Genomic DNA, 8,903 nt, shown 5'->3' on the forward strand with positions numbered 1-8,903 from the left:
TTATGGATGGTTTACAAATGCATAAGTATGAATGGAAGTCACTGGAGTATCACACAGTGCGACAAGAGGTATTGACCTGGAGCTATAGAAGGTGAGTGGAGTGTCAGAGAGTAGAACTGATGGGCTGCTTCATTGAAAAACACTGGAGCTAAGGTTGAGTACATCTTTTCTCCGAAGGCGGGTTCCCATTGTAAGAGGAGTAAGAGTAAAGGCTTGGCACTGCTATCCACAATGTAATGTTCTTTAACCAAATGTCTGAGCTGGCCCATGGGGGCATCTTGTAGGAGGATTTCTGTTAAACCCGTCCCTGAACTCCCACGGCCAGCCATCAAGGTTGTCACAGTCTGTCTCTCCCTTCTTAAAAAAACCTTCAAAGACATTTTTAGTATACTCTTTAAGGGAAAAAAAAGTGTGGCTCGTTATGTTCGGCTTTTCCATGTAGCTACATTCTCAAGGATTTTGTTGTCGTTGGCAGCAGGGAGGTTGGAAACCGAGGAGCACTAATGAAATTTAAAAAGAACATCTTTTTATCTCGCGGGGTTTTAGCGGCTTTGGTTACTTGTTTATCTCCTGAAATTATAGCTCCTTTTTGATATAGAAATCTTAATTTCAATTTTCTGCAACATCAAAAGCGAAACAAAGACCACACTCCTTCAGCTGAGCCAGAAGCAGCAGGTTCAATGAACTCTGCATACTTCCTTGATGTTTTAGTGGTCTGTAGTTAATAACTTGTTATTCATTTGCTTTAAGAAAAAAAAATGGCACATGGGTGGCTCAGTTGGTTCAGCTACCGACTTCAGCTCAGGTCATGATTTCATGGTTCGTGAGTTCAAGCCCCACATAGGGATCTGTGCTGACAGTTCAGAGCCTGGAGCTTGCTTCAGATTCTGTATCTCTCTCTCTCTCTCTCTGACCCTCCCCTCCTCGCGCGCTCTCTCTCTCTCTCTCTCTCAAAAGTAAATAAACATTAAAAAAAAATTTTTAAAGAAAAAAAAAACTACCACAGAAATTCAGGTGGGGTAACCAAAAAACAAAAAACAAACAAAAACAAAACAAACAAAACACAAAACAAAACCAAACAAAAAGCTACAAATCTTCCAGATTTGTTTTTCTACAGAGTTATTTCCAGGTTTAGGATATTTCTATCAGTGCATTTTTTTTTATGTCCCTGGAGCTGCATTTATCATTCCCATAACTGTGTAGGTATAGGGAGACATCCTAAATGAGTTTTAAGGGTCTCCTCTAGATTGGGCCTTCTGTTCAATGTTGCCACTAGCTTATTAGAATAGCATGAACAGAACAGTTGTTTTGGTTTGAGTTTCAAGATAAAATAATTACAACTCTCCAAGACAGTCCACAGATACAATTTGATAAATATGTCCATATTTGTTTACAATATGTTAGCTGACTTTATTCATTTACTGCAAATAAATAAATCTGATACTAAAAATTCCAAAAGGAAGCAAAACAAGCTAAATATCAGAAGCATGAAATAAGGCTTCTCACTTAACTCATAAGTATGCTTTTATCTTGAATCTTACTCAGAAGAGCCTTGGACATATTAACATTGCCCCAGTCCTAGGTAGCTCTATCTAGCATTGCTTTACTACTTAAAAGCTACAAGGCCTTGAATTACCTTAATTTGCTTCCATTTCAGAGCACCTTCTTTCAACTGAAATATCCTGAAGTGGAATGTCTTACACAACAGGGTGAACAACCTCCAAAGAATGCATTAGCATAAGAAAGGAGTAAGCGTTGCAAATATTTTCCACTTCACTCTTTTCATTAATTATTGTTAAATAACGAGTTCAGACAATATCTGTGATAAACTATGTGAAAGGCTATTCCATATGTACTTAAGAGAAAAAAGCTCTATAAAAAGGAAAAAAAAAAAAACCTCCCCATCTAATTCTCTCTCACACTGGTCAGAGGCCAGAGTGGCAAAAAATAGTGTAGAAAAGTCTTTCCTTTCATTGCATAGGATGAGTCTGCCTAGACATGAGATAGAGAAGTTGATCTCTAGTGACCTTGAAGGACCATATAAGATTGCAGAGAAAATGAATGTACATTATAGAAGATGGCTGTGTCATCATTTGTTCTAATTAATTTCACATGTTTGAGGAGATTGGTTGACATTTACGATCAAACTTTATATTTTGATTTATTTATCACCAGTATTTATCACGTTTATCTGCAAAGAAATCTGCAAGCTGCAATCACAGTGACTGCTTAGGGCATGCCTGGTGTCTATTTCCCTGTTTTACAACAACTTCAAGGTTTTCACCCTTTTCTAAATTGTCAATATTAGAAGGGATCCAAGGTTTTAATGAGAGTAAAATTTGAAAAGAGAGATTCTTACTTTGGCCAAAGAACATTAGGCTTAAAATATTTCATCCAACAGGCATCAGTATTGCATTTTGCACATCTGAGTCTCCACAAGTTACCTCATACTCACCTGATAAAATCAAATTGCAAGTTTTGTCACAATAAATTAGAAATAGGCCTTTCTTGGTCTCAAATTCTGACTTGGTCTCATTCTGACTTCAGACAGAATGAAAAGAAATTTCATCTTTCAGGGATAGCCCTGCAAATGCAGATGACACTGGGTACTGTCAACCCAGAGGTGAAGAAGGAGGATACAGAAGGCAAGCGAGATGAGAGACGTTTAATCATAAAATTACTCTTCTCTTTGCAATTTTTCCCAGAGTGGAGTCTGCTTCCATTCCTCGTCATTTTCACCTGGAGACTCAGTGCTATACTAATGAAAGATCATATCAGGAAGGAACCAAAGATGGCTAGTAAGCTTTAACTGCAAAAGATTTTAAAGGAAGCTAATATGAGCATCAGTAGTCTATGGTAATCAAGACAAAAAAAAAAAATTCTAAGGGCAAAAAGAAATACTAATCTTGCTGCATAAAGTGGGCAGGGCATCCATGTGGCCACTGCTACAATTAGTTTACACAGGCGTGTATTCTAATTGATTTACAATATAAGGCCTAAGTTAATGGCATGCATACCCAGATGCTAATCAAGCTACCTGATACACGTCTCAAGCATTACCAGCATGAAGAGCGATATTGCCAAATGTATGAAGGTGAAGAAATAGGGCCATTGTGAGCTCAGAGTGAGAGTTCAAAAGGCATCTACATCTGGCTTATTGCAAGCCTCATAACAAGTCCTTTGCCACATTTTTTACTGCCCCCTCCCCCTCCTACCCCATTTGTCCAGAATACCTTGCACAAAGTGGGCACTTACCTTTGTGTGGTTGAATGTAATGTTGAATAGAATGGAGTCAGAACTAAAAATTAGGAATGTATGGTTCTTAACCTACCTTTTGCCAACAGTTTTATGAGCTTAGGGAAACCACGGAACTTCTTTACTTGTTAGTTGTCTCATCTGTGTCATAACAGGTTAGAATCTATAAGCCCTGAGGTCCTCTCTTACAATGGGATGACCTATCCTTAGGAAAGATACCTGTTCAAGAGCACCTCTGCTGTATTTGTGGGTTTTCCCACAGGAAAACTCTGTGGGTTTTCCCTTCCTTCCCCTTCTCTCTTCTATGTGCTTTGGATGGAGCTGACTCTAACTCTAGTTCCTAGGTTAGCATATGGTCAACCCTAGCCAATCCAGGCACTGAATTCCTCCAACCATTGTCATATGATCCAGTCAGAGCCAATAGATACAGTGATACTTTGGACTGCAGAGACAAACAATTCTACGGATGACATGAGATGGAACTGCTAGGATTAAATTATAAAGCTGATAGGCAGGAAGCTGAGCAAAGAAAAAGGGAGAAATTGAGTATTAATAGCATCAATTGATTCCCTGAATCAAACTTCACCCAAAGTCAAAATAACCTGTAAGCTTTTCTATTATGTGAGCCAATACGTTCCTTTTATACTAATGTCTGTTTTAGGTAAATTTTTGGTAGGTAAAAAAAAAGGAAAAAATCTTTACTTTTAATACCTATGCATTCCCTATAAAGTGTTTCATAACCCTGTAACCCATGAATATTTGTCAATAACAGAACAGATCTAATGGATCACCTGTCCCATTCATCTGTCACTACAAAAACAAGGCTTCTATTAATTGGAAGAAAAGTTTGTGTGTTTTACTAATGAAAGCAAGCTGTTAATCCCTACCTAAAGCTAAAGATGATAAAAGTCATATAATGCACCTTTCTATAAGAGGCTTTGTCTCCAACCACTGATAGGCTTTCAAAGACCATAAATACCAATTAAACAATGGCTGACTTAAGGGAAAGAGTCCAATACTCATTGAGTATTTGTGATATTCCATGCAGTTATTAAAATAAATATTTGCATGCTACTTCGTATTTCCTTACTGATGTCCTTCTCTGTTCTCTCAGACATGTTTTAGCAAAATCCATTTTTTTGCCTGCAAGATATATGCCTATATTTCCCACAGTGTGTCCATTGGAACACCTAGATTGTGACATAAATCATGGACAGGTTCTTGACTGAGTCAGATAAGTCTGGGAAACAATTTAAAATCTGTCCCTCTCTGGAAAATTTATGTTAATATTAGAATATCAAATTATCTGATTAGTCTTCCTTCACATTATTTAATGCAGCATTTGCTAAACTATTTAGATAAAAGCCATTACATGCCCTGCCCACAATACCTAAAAACATTTGAGAAATCTAGCATTCTACTGAAACTACTTTGGGAAAAATGCTCATTTAGGTCATGTCTTCAGAAATTACAAAAATTTGTAAGGATCATTAGAATTCAGAATCAAGAGCTTAAACTCTTCCTCTAATTGGACCTGCATCTTGCCCACCTGCCTTCAGATTCCATTAGGTTGAACCATATGAAATTATCCATATTTTATGGTTTCTGACCCACATCCCAACTCTTATCCTCTGCATTAGATATTTTTCATTTGCTCCTCCAGTCTACTCTCTGCCCTTCTCCATCCTACTCTGTGTCCTGTGGAGGTGACATACGTGGACTGCATCAGTGAAATTCCTTGCTTTCTAGCTTCAGGTTGGGTTTTCCCAGTGGGAGCCATTGGAATATGGGCAGGTAGGAGGGAAGGAGAGATACCTCTTGCCCCAGCTCTCTCTGTGTCTCAGATTGCTTTGAATTATATCTAAAGCCCACATTCTCAGAGCTCTGTTTTCATGATGCTTTCCCTAGCACAGGGGTTCTCAACTTTAACACTATTGATATCTTGGGCTGGATAATACTTTTTTGTATGTGTCTGTTTAACAGCATCCCTGGCCTCTATCCACTAGAGGCCAATAGCATCCCCTCAGTTATGACAATTCAAAATGTTTCCAGATACTACCAAATGTCCCCCAAAGGGAAAAATTTCTTCCTATCACCCACCCCCACCATTGAGAACAACTGGCAGCTACTCTCCCCTGGTTTTATTAACACTTCCCTTCCTTTGCCCCTTCAAGCCTAGGGGTGGTACACAGTTCTCACTGCTAACACCACAGTTGGGTCTCTATCCCTGGTTTCTTTGCTTTTATAAATAGCTCTTTTACTAAAATTGTCCTCAGTTGTCTCAGTTCAGTGTGTTATGTGTTCACTCTTGGGACACTAACTTATATACTCTCTATTCTCTTCCAACCCCATTATTTACTATCCACCACTTAAAATCTGTTTACTTTCTTTGAACCTTTACACAAGTTCTTCTTATAAGAGAAATAGAGGCAGCATTGATTGAGAGCTCACCACATGTCAAATATGGTGGCTATAGCTTACATGATTGTGGTAAATATTAATGGTTGGTTGTCTCACCACCATCCATTTTCTCTTTTCAAAAAGTACTCTAATTTGGATTCAAGTATCCACCCCTCCCACATATAACCCATGTGCTTCAGGCAGAGCTGACCCTACAGCTACTTCCGATTGTTCTAAGATTGTTAGGACGGACTATTCTAAAGATAATCCATTGAGCCATTCATGACAGGCATTAATTAAGACTTTGGCTCATAATAGGCATGTGCTACAATTTGGCCAAATGAGACTTGAAGAGCAGTTTGATGGCAGTTCTGGGAAAGACATTTCCTACACCAAAGAGAGAATTGTCAATTGATGGTCTCTTTTTCTCTGACTTTTCTAGACCTTATAATGAGCATTATAAGGTCTGGAACTCTTAACAACCACCTCAATACTGGTATGAAGAAGTAATCTCAGGCAGGAAAGCAAAGTTAGAGAATCACAAAGAAACAAGGCCATCTATTCAACCATACCTGATCACTGCCAACCTTCTGGACTTTCTCAATTATGTTATCCAATATATTTCTTCATTTTCAAGAAAGTTTGAGTTAGGATTTCTGTCACTTTCAGCTAAAAGCTTCCTAGCTGAGCCATTCATTTAATTCATTCAACAACTGTTTATTTCCTACTTACTATATACTAGGCCCTATTTTAGGCATTGGGGCTACTGCAATGATCCAATGAGCCCCAAAATTGATAAGGAGAGTTACTTTCATGTCACTTTAAGAGCTAGATACATGTGCATGATGCTGATAAGAATTCTCAGTTGAGAGATGTTAAGTGACATGTTTAAAGAGACCAAACTAGAGAGTTTTAGACCTGGACTAGGGGTGTCTGACCACGTAGCCTTTCTATTACATTCCTTTCTATTTGAATCAGCCATATGAAATCATTTAGCTACCAGTATCCACATGGAAGAGACACAATTAGGTAAGTTTTGATGAGGAGGGAGTGGTTAGATAATCCAGGACTCTGCAGTCATTTCCATGAGTTTAAGGAACAACTAAACTAAATATGGAGTTGCCCTCCCCTGGTGACTTGACCTTACTGTGGTGCTTGCTGGTTCAGCAGAGCTCTCAGAGTCTTATCTACCATCTATCTCCACCTCATAGACTCAGAACAAGCCAATGGCTCCCAATGTTGTGCTTCCCTATGGGGGCCAAGAGAACATCTGCATTTTTTCCATGTCACATGGAACTTTGCATAATTACGTCCTGCTTCTACTTTTATTCCATCCCTATGCTTCAGTGGGAGGCCAGGGTATAGCTCTGCTTTTAGATTTCCTTTCAAAATGACCACCACTCTCCCAGATGTCCTCTGGGTTTCCAACCCACAGAAAGGAAGGCACGCGACCGTGTCTGACTGGTTACCTTCCTTCATTTCTTAGCCTTTCCTCCTTTTCACTTCTACATGGGGTAGAAGGGGCCAGATTTATACTTCTTGTTTTTCAACTGTTTTCCCTATTTCACATCCCTGACTATGACTTCTTGCTGGGCTCGTAGGGTGGATTCAGTGTGGAGGGAAAAACTACTTTTTTGATAATATTCCTTATGAAGCATTACAGAAATATTTCTCCCATCCCATTACAAATGCCAGCACATTGACCATCTGGAATTGTTTTCAGAATAAAATGAGATTGCATGAAAGCTGTTGATAAAATGTGAATGACAATAAAAAGTAAGATATCATAGTGTTATTATTAATTCACAAAGGAAACAATCCATTTAGCCCTTTATTCCAATTCTTTTTTTTAACTTTTTTTTAATGTTTATTTATTTTTGAGAGAGAGAGAGAGAGAGAGAGCGAGCAGGGGAGGGGCAGAGAGAGAGGGAGACAGAATCCCAGGCAGGCTCCATGCTGTCAGCACAGAGCCTGACGTGGGGCTTGAACCCATGAACCATGAGATCATGACCTGAGCCAAAACCAGGAGTTGGACGCTTAACCAACTGAGCCACCCAGGCGCCCCCCTTTATTCCAATTCTAAGATACTTCTGTACTGAAAACAAATTATGGAATTAAAGGATGCCAACTGTATACTGTTACAGTATGGAGCAAGAAACCAATCAATAAATTATATCAAAAGGTTATTGGTAAATCTTTGACTTGTGAAGTAACATTTTAGGGTGAGACAATTTTACAGATTTTCAATCAGCGGTTCTCGGTCTTTGCTGTACAATAGAATCACCTGGGGTAATACACACGCCCAGGCCCTACCTTCAAACCCACTACATTAGATTAAATATTCCTTCTTGAGAAGAGTGACATTACACGAAAAACATAAAAGAAGCTAAGGGCTGTTTTCATAAGATTTTAGTATTAAAAATTAGAGCCCCTCTGGAAAATCAGAAATGCCACAGGGATGGGTTAATGAAAGTAAAAGCCTGAGATCACTTGCCCAGGCTGGCAATCTTATTTTCAGGGTCGGAGAAAGCAGAAATGACTTTATGTAGACACTGTTCCATTTTCAGATGAGAAACATGACGACTGCCGGATTTGTCCAAAGTTATCCGCCAGAGCCTACAGCCTGAACTCCAGCAGGATTCTCAAAGGCAGCAATGGCATCTCCCCCCAATTCCCTGCCCCATGACTCCGGCATCTCGCTCTCGGCATACACGTCTCTGCCCTTCACCCAGATGAAAGCACGACTTCAGAGAAATGTGAAGTAGTTCCAGTTCCTCCTCACACTTAAATTGGCCTAAAACGCCAGCTGATCAGAAACACAGATGCCTAAGATAGAAATAGTCCTGTCTTCCTGGCTCCCGGGGCCAGGAGACAAATGGGTGGAGGCCAGAGCCGCGAGGGAGGTGCTGCTGAAGCCAGCCTCCCAGCAAGCAGCAAAGTGAATCACCGCTGCCATTCAAAACGTGTCCAAAAGAAACCAGGGCTTCGGGGGAGAGGAAGCAGGTTTTTTTATCCCGCGACTCTGTAGAGATGGTGGTGACAGCAGCTGTGCTTCCTCCCCTTAGAAAGTCATTTTAGCGTTAGATTTTCCCTAAGGAGGAAGCAGATGGAGAGAAGCTTGACTTACACATATGTGACTGCTGCTGGCTTTCCTACTGCTGCTACTGACCCTGGATTATATGGAGAAACAGCGCTTTGGAGGAGGGAGGGATGATTATTCAAGGGGCTCTTTTCAGACCCGTAGACCT

This window comes from Panthera tigris, chromosome C2 (assembly GCF_018350195.1).
Source record: "Panthera tigris isolate Pti1 chromosome C2, P.tigris_Pti1_mat1.1, whole genome shotgun sequence".
NCBI classification, from domain to species: Eukaryota; Metazoa; Chordata; class Mammalia; order Carnivora; family Felidae; genus Panthera; species Panthera tigris.